This window comes from Oncorhynchus gorbuscha, linkage group LG02 (assembly GCF_021184085.1).
Source record: "Oncorhynchus gorbuscha isolate QuinsamMale2020 ecotype Even-year linkage group LG02, OgorEven_v1.0, whole genome shotgun sequence".
Taxonomy (NCBI): domain Eukaryota; kingdom Metazoa; phylum Chordata; class Actinopteri; order Salmoniformes; family Salmonidae; genus Oncorhynchus; species Oncorhynchus gorbuscha.
Genome location: NC_060174.1, coordinates 4,443,458 through 4,458,115, shown reverse-complemented (window position 1 = coordinate 4,458,115; position 14,658 = coordinate 4,443,458). Strand labels below are relative to the sequence as shown.

General features: G+C 43.1%; 1 pseudogene; it reads left to right on the top strand.

Annotated features, from left to right (window-relative positions):
• Positions 1–14,658, top strand: part of LOC123996400 — a 165,312-nt pseudogene that overhangs the window by 99,100 nt on the left and 51,554 nt on the right.

Here is a 14,658-nt window from a genome sequence, read left to right as displayed (position 1 = left end):
ACTGACCTTCATGTCTAAAGTAATGATGGACTGACCTTCATGTCTAAAGTAATGATGGACTGACCTTCATGTCTAAAGTAATGATGGACTGAGCTTCATGTCCTTCATGTCTTAAAGTAATGATGGACTGACCTTCATGTCTAAAGTAATGATGGACTGACCTTCATGTCCTTCATGTCTTAAAGTAATGATGGACTGACCTTCATGTCTAAAGTAATGATGGACTGACCTTCATGTCTTAAAGTAATGATGGACTGACCTTCATGTCTAAAGTAAGCCTTGGCAGGAACTAATGGGGAACTAATGGGGATCCATAATAAACCCCAGGAAGAGTAGCTGCTGCCATGGCAGCAATTGCAATCCATAATAAATATAAGTCCATTCAAGGCTTTAAATACAAGCATGATGATTTTGATGTGGATCCTGTAGTTGACCAGTAGCCAGTGGCGTTGGGCCAGGATCAGCTCGATGTGGTCTGACTTCTTGGTCCTGGTCAGGACCCTGGCAGTGTTGTTGTGGATTAGTTGAAGCCTCTGTATATAATTAAGGCACATACCAAGCCTGACCTCACGGTTGCCTGACATCATGTGATTGAGGTTCTTGAAGTTCATCAAGCATTTTTTCCTTTTTCTTTGGGCTCGTCCAAAAGGCTACTCAACTCTTATCCTACGAGGTCCGGAGACTGCTGTTTTTTTGTTCTACCTGATAATTAATATCACCCACCTGGTGTCCCAGGTCTAAACCAGTCCCTGATTAGAGGGGAATCACCCACCTGGTGTCACAGTTCTAAATCAGTCCCTGATTGGAGGGGAATCACCCACCTGGTGTCCCAGTTCTAAACCAGTCCCTGATCAGAGGGGAATCATCCACCTGGTGTCCCAGGTCTAAACCAGTCCCTGATTAGAGGGGAATCACCCACCTGGTGTCCCAGGTCTAAACCAGTCCCTGATTAGAGGGGAATCACCCACCTGGTGTCCCAGGTCTAAACCAGTCCCTGATTAGAGGGGAATCACCCACCTGGTGTCCCAGGTCTAAACCAGTCCCTGATTAGAGGGGAATCACCCACCTGGTGTCACAGTTCTAAATCAGTCCCTGATTGGAGGGGAATCACCCACCTGGTGTCCCAGTTCTAAACCAGTCCCTGATCAGAGGGGAATCATCCACCTGGTGTCCCAGGTCTAAATCAGTCCCTGATTAGAGGGAAATCACCCACCTGGTGTCCCAGTTCTAAACCAGTCCCTGATCAGAGGGGAATCATCCACCTGGTGTCCCAGGTCTAAATCAGTCCCTGATTAGAGGGGAATCACCCACCTGGTGTCACAGTTCTAAATCAGTCCCTGATTGGAGGGGAATCACCCACCTGGTGTCCCAGTTCTAAACCAGTCCCTGATCAGAGGGGAATCATCCACCTGGTGTCCCAGGTCTAAATCAGTCCCTGATTAGAGGGAAATCACCCACCTGGTGTCCCAGGTCTAAACCAGTCCCTGATTAGGTAGGGGAATCACCCACCTGGTGTCCCAGGTCTAAACCAGTCCCTGATTTGTAGAGGGGAATCACCCACCTGTTGTCCCAGGTCTAAACCAGTCCCTGATTAGGGGTTCGGAATCACCCACCTGGTGTCCCAGGTCTAAACCAGTCCCTGATTGAGGGGAATCACCCACCTGGTGTCCCAGGTCTAAATCAGTCCCTGATTAGAGGGGGCCAATGAAAAAACAGTGGAACTTCCAGAGTTGAGTTGGATCCATGCTCCTATAAAGAGCTCTTGCCAACTTGTAGTCCTAAAACCAGAAATGAGTTACCTCTGGTTCACCGTTTCAGCCATCCCTATGGGGAAAGTTCTGAAAATAACATCTGAGGTTAACACAGACTTAGGAGGTCTTATAGTGTTCTATGAGATGACATCAGTTGGCTTCAAAATAACAAGGAATAGATTTCACACATGATGAATTATCGAGCCTTTTATGTTTTGTTTCTAAACTCAGCAACAACAAAAGAAACGTCCCTTTTTCAGGACCCTGTCTTTCAAAGATAATTCGTAAAAATCCAAATAACTTCACAGATCTTCATTGTAAAGGGTTTAAACACTGTTTCCCTGCTTGTTCAATGAACCATAAACAATTAATGAACATGCACCTGTGGAACGGTCGTTAAGACACTAACAGCTTACAGACGGTAGGAAATTTAATTATTTATTTACCTTTATTTAACCAGGCAAGTCAGTTAAGAACAAATTCTTATTTTCAATGACGGCCTAGGAACAGTGGGTTAACTGCCTGTTCAGGGGCAGAACGACAGATTTGTACCTTGTCAGGTCGGGGATTCTAACTTGCAACCTTTCGGTTGCTAGTCCATCGCTCGGACACTAAAGAGGCCTTTCTACCATCTCTGAAAAACACCAAAAGAAAGATGCAATGGTTCCCTGTCTCAGTCTGTATCAATGTTCCTGCTCATCTGCGTGATGTGCTTTAGGCATGCTGCGAGGAAGCATGTGGACTGCAGATGTGGCCACGTAAATAAATTGCAAAGTCCGTACTGTGAGACGCCTAAGACAGCTTTACAGGGAGACAGGACGGACAGCTGATCATCCTCGCAGTGACAGACCACGTGTAACAACACCTACACAGGATCGGTACATCAGAACATCACACATGCGGGACAGGTACAGGATGGCAACAACAACTGCCCGAGTTACACCAGGAATGCACAATCCCTCCATCAGTCCTCAGACTGTCCTCAATAGGCTGAGAGGGCTGGACTGAGGGCTTGTCAATGGCCTGTTGTAAGGCAGGTCCTCACAGACATCACCGTTCAACAACGTTAACCAGCCTATGGGCACAAAACCACCGTCGCTGGACCAGACAGGACTGGTAAAAAGTGCTCTTCACTGACAAGTCACGGTTTTGTCTCACCAGGGTGATGTTCGGATTCGAGTTTATCGTCAAAGGAATGAGCGTTACACCGTGTCTTCACTGTTCCAGCCTGTACTGTGTTCTCTGGCAAATGCCAAACGTCCTGCACGGTGTTGGGCTGTAAGCACAACTCTCACCTGTGGACGTCTGGCCCTCATAACCACCCTCATGGAGTCTGTTTCTGACCGTTTTAGCAGACACATGCCCATTTGTGGCCTGCTGGAGGTTATTTTGCAGGGTTCTGGCAGTGCTCCTCCTTGCACAAAGGCGGAGGTTAGCGGTCCTGCTGCTGGGTTGTTGCCCTCCTACGGCCTCATCCACGTCTCCTGATGTACTGGCCTGTCTCTTGGTAGCGCCTCCATGCTCTGGACACTACTCTGACAGACACAGCAAACCTTCTTGCCACAGCTCGCCTTGATGTGCCATCCTGCATTAGCTGCACTACCTGACCCACTTGTGTGAGTTGTAGACTCTGTTTCATGCTACCACTAGAGTGAAAGCACCGCCAGCATTCAAAAGTGACCAAAACATCAGCCAGGAAGCATAGGAACTGAGAAGTGGTCTGTGGTCCCCACCTGGAGAACCACTCCTGGAGAACCACTCCTTTATTGGGGGTGTCTTGCTAATTGCCTATAATTTCCACCTGTTGTCTATTCCATTTGCACAACAGCATGTGAAATGTATTGTCAATCAGTGTTGCTTCCTAAGTGGACAGTTTGATTTCACAGAAGTGTGATTGACTTGGAGTTACATTGTGTTGTTTAAGTGTTCCCTTTATTTTTTTTATCAATGGTTAAGCAGTGTTTTATTTTTCTTTTTATATAGAGTCATGGTGGCTTCAAAATAACAAGGAATATATATTCCAGTATATATATATTAACCATATATATATATTAACCAGTATATATCATGTTATAGTCTTTATATATTAACCATATATATTCTATATTCCAGTATATATAATAAACCATTGTTATAGGATGGATGTTCTCTAGCATGCAGGACATTTCCATCCTCTGGATCCCTGGGGCTTAGTTAGCTTAGTTCAGCTTGTCCTGGACTGGTGTAATTACATTCCAGCTGTCCCTGCTTAGAGTGAAGTTTTTTTTCTAGTGGTTCTTAAAACATGCAGTCTGGGAAATATTTCCATGCATTTTTTGGGTCATTTAGATGAATGATAGTCTAATTGGTTTCTGCGTTCCCATTGGTTTCTGCGTTCCCATTGGTTTCTGCGTTCCCATTGGTTTCTGCGTTCCCATTGGTTTCTGCTGCTGTTCTCAAACACAAATCGATTGTAGCTTTAACGCCAGTCTGATTGCTCAACTCACCTTCTGATTTTCCGTGATATCCAATTGGTAGTTACAGTCTTGTCCCATCGCTGTGACTCCTGACTCAGGAGAGGCGAAGGTCGAGAGCAGTGTGTCCTCCTAAACATTACCCTGCAAAGCCGCACTGCTTCTTGACATACTGCAAGCTTAACCCGGAAGCCAGCCGCATCAATGTTTCGGAGGAAAGTCGTCGTTCAGTTGGCGACTGTGGTCAGTGTGCCACAAGGAGTCGCTAGTTCCAGCGCAACGGGACAAGGACACCCCAGCCGGTCCGGTTAATTCCTCCCATAGTCCAATTGTGTGCCACCTCATGGGTCTCCCGGTCACGGCCGGTCTTTATCAATGCAACACCGCCCGGAATCGAACCCGGGTCTGTTATAATGCCTCGAGCACTGTGATGCGGAGCAGCTGCTTCTCTGAGAGGCCTCCACTCCTCTTCTGTTTTAATCTGTCTTTGGTTTGAGTCTCGCTTCACTTCACCACTGGTTAACCAGTCTGTATCAATGGTTAACCAGTCTGTAGTCTTTATCAATGGTTAACCAGCTTGTCTTCTCTGTTCCAGTCTGTATCAATGGTTAACCAGTCTGTCTTCTCTGTTCCAGTCTGTATCAATGGTTAACCAGTCTGTCTTCTCTGTTCCAGTCTTTATCAATGGTTAACCAGCCTGTCTTCACTGTTCCAGTCTGTATCAATGGTTAACTTAACACAGCCTGTCTTCACTGTTCCAGTCTGTATCAATGGTTAACCAGTCTGTCTTCTCTGTTCCAGTCTTTATCAATGGTTAACCAGCCTGTCTTCTCTGTTCCAGTCTGTATCAATGGTTAACCAGTCTGTATCAATGGTTAACCAGTCTGTATCAATGGTTAACCAGTCTTTATCAATGGTTAACCAGCCTGTCTTCACTGTTCCAGTCTTTATCACTGGTTAACCAGCCTGTCTTCTCTGTTCCAGTCTTTATCAATGGTTAACCAGCCTGTCTTCTCTGTTCCAGTCTGTATCAATGGTTAACCAGTCTGTATCAATGGTTAACCAGTCTTTATCAATGGTTAACCAGCCTGTCTTCTCTGTTCCAGTCTTTATCAATGGTTAACCAGTCTGTATCAATGGTTAACCAGCCTGTCTTCACTGTTCCAGTCTGTATCACTGGTTAACCAGCTTGTCTTCTCTGTTCCAGTCTTTATCAATGGTTAACCAGCCTGTCTTCACTGTTCCAGTCTTTATCAATGGTTAACCAGCCTGTCTTCTCTGTTCCAGTCTTTATCAATGGTTAACCAGCCTGTCTTCTCTGTTCCAGTCTGTATCAATGGTTAACCAGCCTGTCTTCACTGTTCCAGTCTTTATCAATGGTTAACCAGCCTGTCTTCTCTGTTCCAGTCTGTATCAATGGTTAACCAGCCTGTCTTCTCTGTTCCAGTCTTTATCAATGGTTAACCAGCCTGTCTTCACTGTTCCAGTCTTTATCAATGGTTAACCAGTCTGTCTTCACTGTTCCAGTCTTTATCAATGGTTAACCAGCCTGTCTTCTCTGTTCCAGTCTGTATCAATGGTTAACCAGCCTGTCTTCACTGTTCCAGTCTTTATCAATGGTTAACCAGCCTGTCTTTAGTCTTTATCAATGGTTAACCAGTCCAATGTCTTCTCTGTTCCAGTCTTTATCAATGGTTAACTAGCCTGTCTTCTCTGTTCCAGTCTTTATCAATGGTTAACCAGCCTGTCTTCTCTGTTCCAGTCTTTATCAATGGTTAACCAGTCTTTATCACTGGTTAACCAGCCTGTCTTCTCTGTTCCAGTCTTTATCAATGGTTAACCAGCCTGTCTTCTCTGTTCCAGTCTTTATCAATGGTTAACCAGTCTGTCTTCACTGTTCCAGTCTTTATCAATGGTTAACCAGCCTGTCTTCTCTGTTCCAGTCTGTATCAATGGTTAACCAGTCTTTATCAATGGTTAACCAGTCTGTCTTCACTGTTCCAGTCTGTATCAATGGTTAACCAGTCTGTCTTCTCTGTTCCAGTCTTTATCACTGGTTAACCAGCCTGTCTTCACTGTTCCAGTCTGTATCAATGGTTAACCAGCCTGTCTTCTCTGTTCCAGTCTTTATCACTGGTTAACCAGCCTGTCTTCACTGTTCCAGTCTTTATCAATGGTTAACCAGCCTGTCTTCTCTGTTCCAGTCTTTATCAATGGTTAACCAGTCTTTATCACTGGTTAACCAGCCTGTCTTCACTGTTCCAGTCTTTATCACTGGTTAACCAGCCTGTCTTCACTGTTCCAGTCTTTATCAATGGTTAACCAGCCTGTCTTCTCTGTTCCAGTCTGTATCAATGGTTAACCAGTCTGTATCAATGGTTAACCAGTCTGTATCAATGGTTAACCAGCCTGTCTTCTCTGTTCCAGTCTTTATCACTGGTTAACCAGCCTGTCTTCACTGTTCCAGTCTTTATCAATGGTTAACCAGTCTGTCTTCTCTGTTCCAGTCTTTATCAATGGTTAACCAGTCTTTATCAATGGTTAACCAGCCTGTCTTCTCTGTTCCAGTCTTTATCAATGGTTAACCAGTCTTTATCAATGGTTAACCAGTCTGTCTTCTCTGTTCCAGTCTGTATCAATGGTTAACCAGCCTGTCTTCTCTGTTCCAGTCTTTATCACTGGTTAACCAGCCTGTCTTCACTGTTCCAGTCTTTATCAATGGTTAACCAGCCTGTCTTCTCTGTTCCAGTCTTTATCACTGGTTAACCAGTCTGTCTTCTCTGTTCCAGTCTTTATCAATGGTTAACCAGTCTTTATCAATGGTTAACCAGTCTGTCTTCTCTGTTCCAGTCTTTATCAATGGTTAACCAGCCTGTCTTCTCTGTTCCAGTCTGTATCAATGGTTAACCAGTCTGTCTTCTCTGTTCCAGTCTTTATCAATGGTTAACCAGCCTGTCTTCACTGTTCCAGTCTGTATCAATGGTTAACCAGCCTGTCTTCTCTGTTCCAGTCTTTATCAATGGTTAACCAGCCTGTCTTCTCTGTTCCAGTCTGTATCAATGGTTAACCAGCCTGTCTTCTCTGTTCCAGTCTTTATCAATGGTTAACCAGCCTGTCTTCTCTGTTCCAGTCTTTATTAACGGTTAACCAGTCTTTATCAACGGTTAACCAGTCTTTATCAACGGTTAACCAGTCTTTATAACCAGTCTGTGTGTCTGAGGTTCTGCAATGTGTTATCTGTCTCCACTGACATGTTACCAGTAAGAGGTAATATCCTCGAAGCCGGTGTTTGGAGGATATACTGGCATGGGTGTTGTTCGTCTTCGGCCGGCAAACCATGATAATATATCCTCCAAACAGATAATGCTTCCAGGGCATTATCTCTTTTATTCAATGGGGTAGCGAAATATTAAAATGATTGACATATTTTCATTAAATACGTTATTTTGATGAATTTATTCATACGGGTTCATTCTTCCTCGAGATAGTTCAGACACATTTAAGCCGGCTGATCGTTCGTTCTAGCGGTTCGGTTGCCAGAGACGCAACCCAGTCGTTCGTTCTAAATGTTCTGTTGCCATGCTTCAATATTAAAACGTCAGAGAGAGAGACAAGGTTTATACTAATCTCCTCTATTGAACACCAATTCCTAGTCTAAAAGAAATGGGAGATGATGTCTAGATGCATTTTACAGTGGAGCTCAAGTTTATAAATTGCCTGGCTGGGCTGATGAGACAGTGGACTGCAGCAGTCAGATTGAACAGAATAAATAGGCATTTCAGCGTCTTAGCCGGTGTTAACTGTTTGAATAGAGACCGTCTGGAATGCGGTTTTAACCAATCAGCATCCAGGATTAGACCCACCCGTTGTATAACATTGGTATACCGTAATGTGTTATTTGTCATCGTTGACATCTTGTGTACACAGTGGAGGGATACAGTGTTATAGAAAGGGTGGTATAGTTATATCCCTGCGGTGGGGAACTGATGTCATTGTTGTGGCATGTGAATGTTCATAATTACTAGTATTATTACTTTAGTTAGTGCACTGATAGCTGTCAAATGTGAACGTACTGTAATGTCTGTGTGCTGAGAAGAGCTGTAATGTTATGAAACAGGGTGTTGTAATACCGCTGAACCGTATGAGATGAGATGCAGCCAATCAACCTGATTGTCTTTCTCTTCTTTTGATTGGCTGCAGTCGGTTTTAAGGGCTGATTTCTATTGCAGTTAGTTTACAGGCTGATTTCTATTGCAGTTAGTTTTAAGGGCTGATTTCTATTGCAGTTAGTTTACAGGCTGATTTCTATTGCAGTTAGTTTACAGGCTGATTTCTATTGCAGTTAGTTTACAGGCTGATTTCTATTGCAGTTAGTTTTAAGGGCTGATTTCTATTGCAGTTAGTTTACAGGCTGATTTCTATTGCAGTTAGTTTACAGGCTGATTTCTATTGCAGTTAGTTTACAGGCTGATTTCTATTGCAGTTAGTTTACAGGCTGATTTCTATTGCAGTTAGTTTACAGGCTGATTTCTATTGCAGTTAGTTTTAAGGGCTGATTTCTATTGCAGTTAGTTTTAAGGGCTGATTTCTATTGCAGTTAGTTTTAAGGGCTGATTTCTATTGCAGTTAGTTTACATACTGATTTCTATTGCAGTTAGTTTACATACTGATTTCTATTGCAGTTAGTTTACGGGCTGATTTCTATTGCAGTTAGTTTATAGGCTGATTTCTATTGCAGTTAGTTTTAAGGGCTGATTTCTATTGCAGTTAGTTTTAAAGGCTGATTTCTATTGCAGTTAGTTTACAGGCTGATTTCTATTGCAGTTAGTTTATAGGCTGATTTCTATTGCAGTTAGTTTACAGGCTGATTTCTATTGCAGTTAGTTTACGGGCTGATTTCTATTGCAGTTAGTTTACAGGCTGATTTCTATTGCAGTTAGTTTACAGGCTGATTTCTATTGCAGTTAGTTTACAGGCTGATTTCTATTGCAGTTAGTTTACAGGCTGATTTCTATTGCAGTTAGTTTACAGGCTGATTTCTATTGCAGTTAGTTTACAGGCTGATTTCTATTGCAGTTAGTTTACAGGCTGATTTCTATTGCAGTTAGTTTACAGGCTGATTTCTATTGCAGTTAGTTTTAAGGGCTGATTTCTATTGCAGTTAGTTTACAGGCTGATTACTATTGCAGTTAGTTTACAGACTGATTTCTATTGCAGTTAGTTTTAAGGGCTGATTTCTATTGCAGTTAGTTTTAAGGGCTGATTTCTATTGCAGTTAGTTTACGGGCTGATTTCTATTGCAGTTAGTTTTAAGGGCTGATTCAGTCCTAGACATGGTTTTTATAAACTCTGAGCTGAATGCTGAAATTTCTTCTAACGTTGTGGGTCTAATTCAAACTCACTCACGCTAACTGACTTAATGTATGTCTGTATATGTACAGGTGAAGTGGGAAGTTTACATACACTTAGGTTGGAGTCATTAAAACTTGTTTTTCAACCACTCCACAAATTTCACGTTAACAAACTATAGTTTTGTCAAGTCGGTTAGGACGTCTACTTTGTGCATGACACAAGTCAATTTTCCAACAATTGTTTACAGACAGATTATTTTACTTATAATTCACCATATCACAATTCCAGTGGGTCAGAAGTTTACCACGTTCATCTGTACAAACAATAGTAAGCAAGTATAAACAACATTGGGCCAACGCAGCCGTTATAACGCTCAGGAAGGAGACACGTTCTGTCTCGTAGAGATAAACTTTGGTGCGAAAAGTGCAAATCATTCCCAGAACAACAGCAAAGGACCTTGGGAAGATGCTGGAGGAAACAGGTACAAAAGTATCTATATCCACAGTAAAACGAGTCCTATATCGACATAACCTGAAAGGCCGCTCAGCAAGGAAGAAGCCACTGCTCCAAAACCATAATAAATCAGACTACGGTTTGCAACTGCACATGGGGACAAAGATCATACTTTTTGGAGAAATGTCCTCTGGTCTGATGAAACAAAAATAGAACTGTTTGGCCATAATGACCATCGCTATGTTTGGAGGAAAAAGGGGGAGGCTTGCAAGCCGAAGAACACCATCCCAACTGTGAAGCACGGGGGTGGCAGCATCATGTTGTGAGGGTGCTTTGCTGCAGGAGTGACTGGTGCACTTCATAAAATAGATGGCCTTATGAGGAAGGAAAATTATGTGAATATATTGAAGCAACATCTCAAGATATCAGTCAGGAAGTTAAAGCTTAGTCGCAAATGGGTCTTCGAAATGGACAATGACCCCAAGGACAAAGTCAAGGTATTGGAGTGGCCATCACAAAGCCACGACCTCAATCCTATAGACAATTTGTGGGCATAACTGAAAAGGTGTGTGCGAGCAAGGAGGCCTACAAACCTGACTCAGTTACACCAGCTCTGTCAGGAGGAATGGGCAAAAATTCACCCAATTTATTGTGGGAAGCTTGTGGAAGGCTATCCCAAACGTTTGACCCAAGTTAAACAATTTAAAGGCAATGCTACCAAATACTAATTGAGTGCATGTAATCTTCTGACCCACTGGGAATGTGATGAAAGAAATAAAAGCTGAAATAAATAATTCTCTCTACTATTAAAGTGGTGATCCCAACTGACCTAAAACAGTGTTTTTTTTTTACTAGGATTACATGTCAGGAATTGTGAAAAAGTGAGTTGAAATGTATTTGGCGAAGGTAAACTTCCGACTTCAACTTTATATAAATATATGTATTTCTCTCTCCTAGGCTACCCGTCACTACGTATTGAGAAGAACGACCTGAGAAGTGTTAGCCTGCTGGAAGCCAAAGCCAAGGTCAAAGACATCTCCATCTCCAGACTGAGAGTCACTCTACGGGACGTCCTGCACGAAGGTAACGCTATATACACACCACACACATCTTGCACGAAGGTAACGCTATATACACACCACACACACACACACACACATGTCCTGCATGAAGGTAACACATATACACACACACACATCTTGCACGAAGGTTACGCTATATACACACCACACACACACACACACACATGTCCTGCACGAAGGTAACACATATACACACACACACACACACATCTTGCACGAAGGTAACGCTATATACACACCACACACACACACACATGTCCTGCACGAAGGTAACACATATACACACACACACACATCTTGCACGAAGGTAACGCTATATACACACCACACACACACACACATGTCCTGCATGAAGGTAACGCTATGCACACACCAGACACACACGTCCTGCACGAAGGTTACGCTATGCACACATACACACACACGTCCTGCACGAAGGTAACACTATACACACACACACACATGAAGGTAATGTAAGGCACACACCACACACACAAAGGTAACGCTATGCACACACCACACACACACACACACACACACACACACACACACACACACACACACACACACACACACACACACACACACACACACACACACACACACACACACACACACACACACACACACACACACACACAAAGGTAACGCAATGCACACACCTCACACACACACACACACAGTAACCTTCCGGTTACTAGTCCAATGCTCTAACCACTTGGCTATGCTGTCGCCCCTATGCTTGTAATCGTTGAGGACTGCAGAGTTTATCAGGATAAAAAAAATGGAATGGAGTTGAGCGCAGGCAAAATCATTGAGGGAAAAGCTGGTTGTCTGTTTTCCACAAGACTCTGGAAGAAGAATTCACCTTTCAGCAGGACAATAACCTAAAACACATGGCCAACTACACACTGGAGTTGTTTACCAAGGAGACAGTGAATGTTCCTGAGGCCAAGTTACTGTTCAGCTATGGCAAGGCCAGAAAAGGTTTGTCTAACAATGATCAACAGCCAATTTGGCAGAGCTTAAAGAATTTAGAGAAGAATAATGGGCAAATGTTATACAATCCAGGTGTGGAAAGATCTTAGACAAAGTATTGACTCAAGGGGTACTTATGAAAATGAGAGATTTCTGTATTTAATTTTCAATATATTTGCTTAAATGTCTAAAAATAATGTTAAGCACTTTGTCGTTATGGGGAATTGTGTGTAGACGGGTGAGGGGAAAAAAATCTATTTTGAATTTCTGCTGGAATAAGTCTACTTTATGACACACACACACACACACACACACACACACACACACACACACACACACACACACACACACACACACACACACACACACACACACACACACACACACACACACACACACACACACACACACACACACACACACACACACACACACACACACACGTTGAGCTAAATGGTACAACTTGTCCATTTAGATCCGTTGTTCTCTACAGGGGAATAAATGCTCTGACCCAAACCATTATTTCTGGTGTAATGGGCTGAACATGTTGTGAAACTGGAGACAGCAGAACACACTGTCCAACCACCAGCTCCCGTTTCCTACTAACACCAGCCAAGGTGTGTGTTGTACGTCCCAAATGGAACCCTATTCCCTATATAGTGCACTACTTTAGACCAGAGCCCTATTCCCTATATAGTGCACTACTTTAGACCAGAGCCCTATTCCCTATATAGTGCACTACTTTAGACCAGAGCCCTATTCCCTATATAGTGCACTACTTTAGACCAGAGCCCCTATTCCCTATATAGTGGCACTACTTTAGACCAGAGCCCTATTCCCTATATAGTACATTACTTTAGACCAGAGGCCTATTCCCTATATAGTGCACTACTATAGACCAGAGCCCTATTCCCTATATAGTGCACTACTTTAGACCAGAGCCCTATTCCCTATATAGTGCACTACTTTAGACCAGAGTCCTATTCCCTATATAGTGCACTACTTTAGACCAGAACCCTATTCCCTATATAGTGCACTACTTTAAACCAGAGCCCTATTCCCTGTATAGTGCACTACTTTAGACCAGAGCCCTATTCCCTATATAGTGCACTACTTTAGACCAGAGCCCTATTCCCTATATAGTGCACTACTTTAGACCAGAGCCCCTATTCCCTATATAGTGGCACTACTTTAGACCAGAGCCCTATTCCCTATATAGTGCACTACTTTAGACCAGAGCCCCTATTCCCTATATAGTGGCACTACTTTAGACCAGAGCCCTATTCCCTATATAGTGCACTACTTTAGACCAGAGCCCTATTCCCTATATAGTGCACTACTTTAGACCAGAGCCCTATTCCCTATATAGTGCACTACTTTAGACCAGAGCCCTATTCCCTATATAGTGCACTACTTTAGACCAGAACCCTATTCCCTATATAGTGCACTACTTTAGACCAGAGCCCTATTCCCTATATAGTGCACTACTTTAGACCAGAGGCCTATTCCCTATATAGTGCACTACTTTAGACCAGAGCCCTATTCCCTACATAGTGCACTACTTTAGACCAGAGCCCTATTCCCTATATAGTGCACTACTTTAGACCAGAGCCCTATTCCCTATACATAGTGCACTACTTTAGACCAGAGCCCTATTCCCTATATAGTGCACTACTTTAGACCAGAGCCCTATTCCCTATATAGTGCACTACTTTAGACCAGAGCCCTATTCCCTATATAGTGCACTACTTTAGACCAGAGCCCTATTCCCTATATAGTGCACTACTTTAGACCAGAGCCCTATTCCCTACATAGTGCACTACTTTAGACCAGAGCCCTATTCCCTATATAGTGCACTACTTTAGACCAGAGCCCTATTCCCTATATAGTGCACTACTTTAGACCAGAGCCCTATTCCCTATATAGTGCACTACTTTAGACCAGAGCCCTATTCCCTATATAGTGCACTACTTTAGACCAGAGCCCCTATTCCCTATATAGTGCACTACTTTAGACCAGAGCCCTATTCCCTATATAGTGCACTACTTTAGACCAGAGCCCTATTCCCTATATAGTGCACTACTTTAGACCAAAGCCCTATTCCCTATATAGTGCACTACTTTAGACCAGAGCCCCTATTCCCTATATAGTGCACTACTTTAGACCAGAGCCCTATTCCCTATATAGTGCACTACTTTAGACCAAAGCCCTATTCCCTATATAGTGCACTACTTTAGACCAGAGCCCTATTCCCTATATAGTGCACTACTTTAGACCAGAGCCCTATTCCCTATATAGTGCACTACTTTAGACCAGAGCCCTATTCCCTGTATAGTGCACTACTTTAGACCAGAGTCCTATTCCCTATATAGTGCACTACTTTAGACCAGAGTCCTATGTTACTGCACTATGTAGGGTGCCAGTTAGGAAGGGCATATAATCAAGTGTAATCAAATGTTATAAGTCACATGCTCCGAACACAACAACCGTACAGTGAAATGCTTCAACCAACAACTTAACAGCTTTAAGAAGTTATGAAGAAAAACGTGTTAAGTATTTTAACACCCTGTATATAGTGGCAAGGTGTTA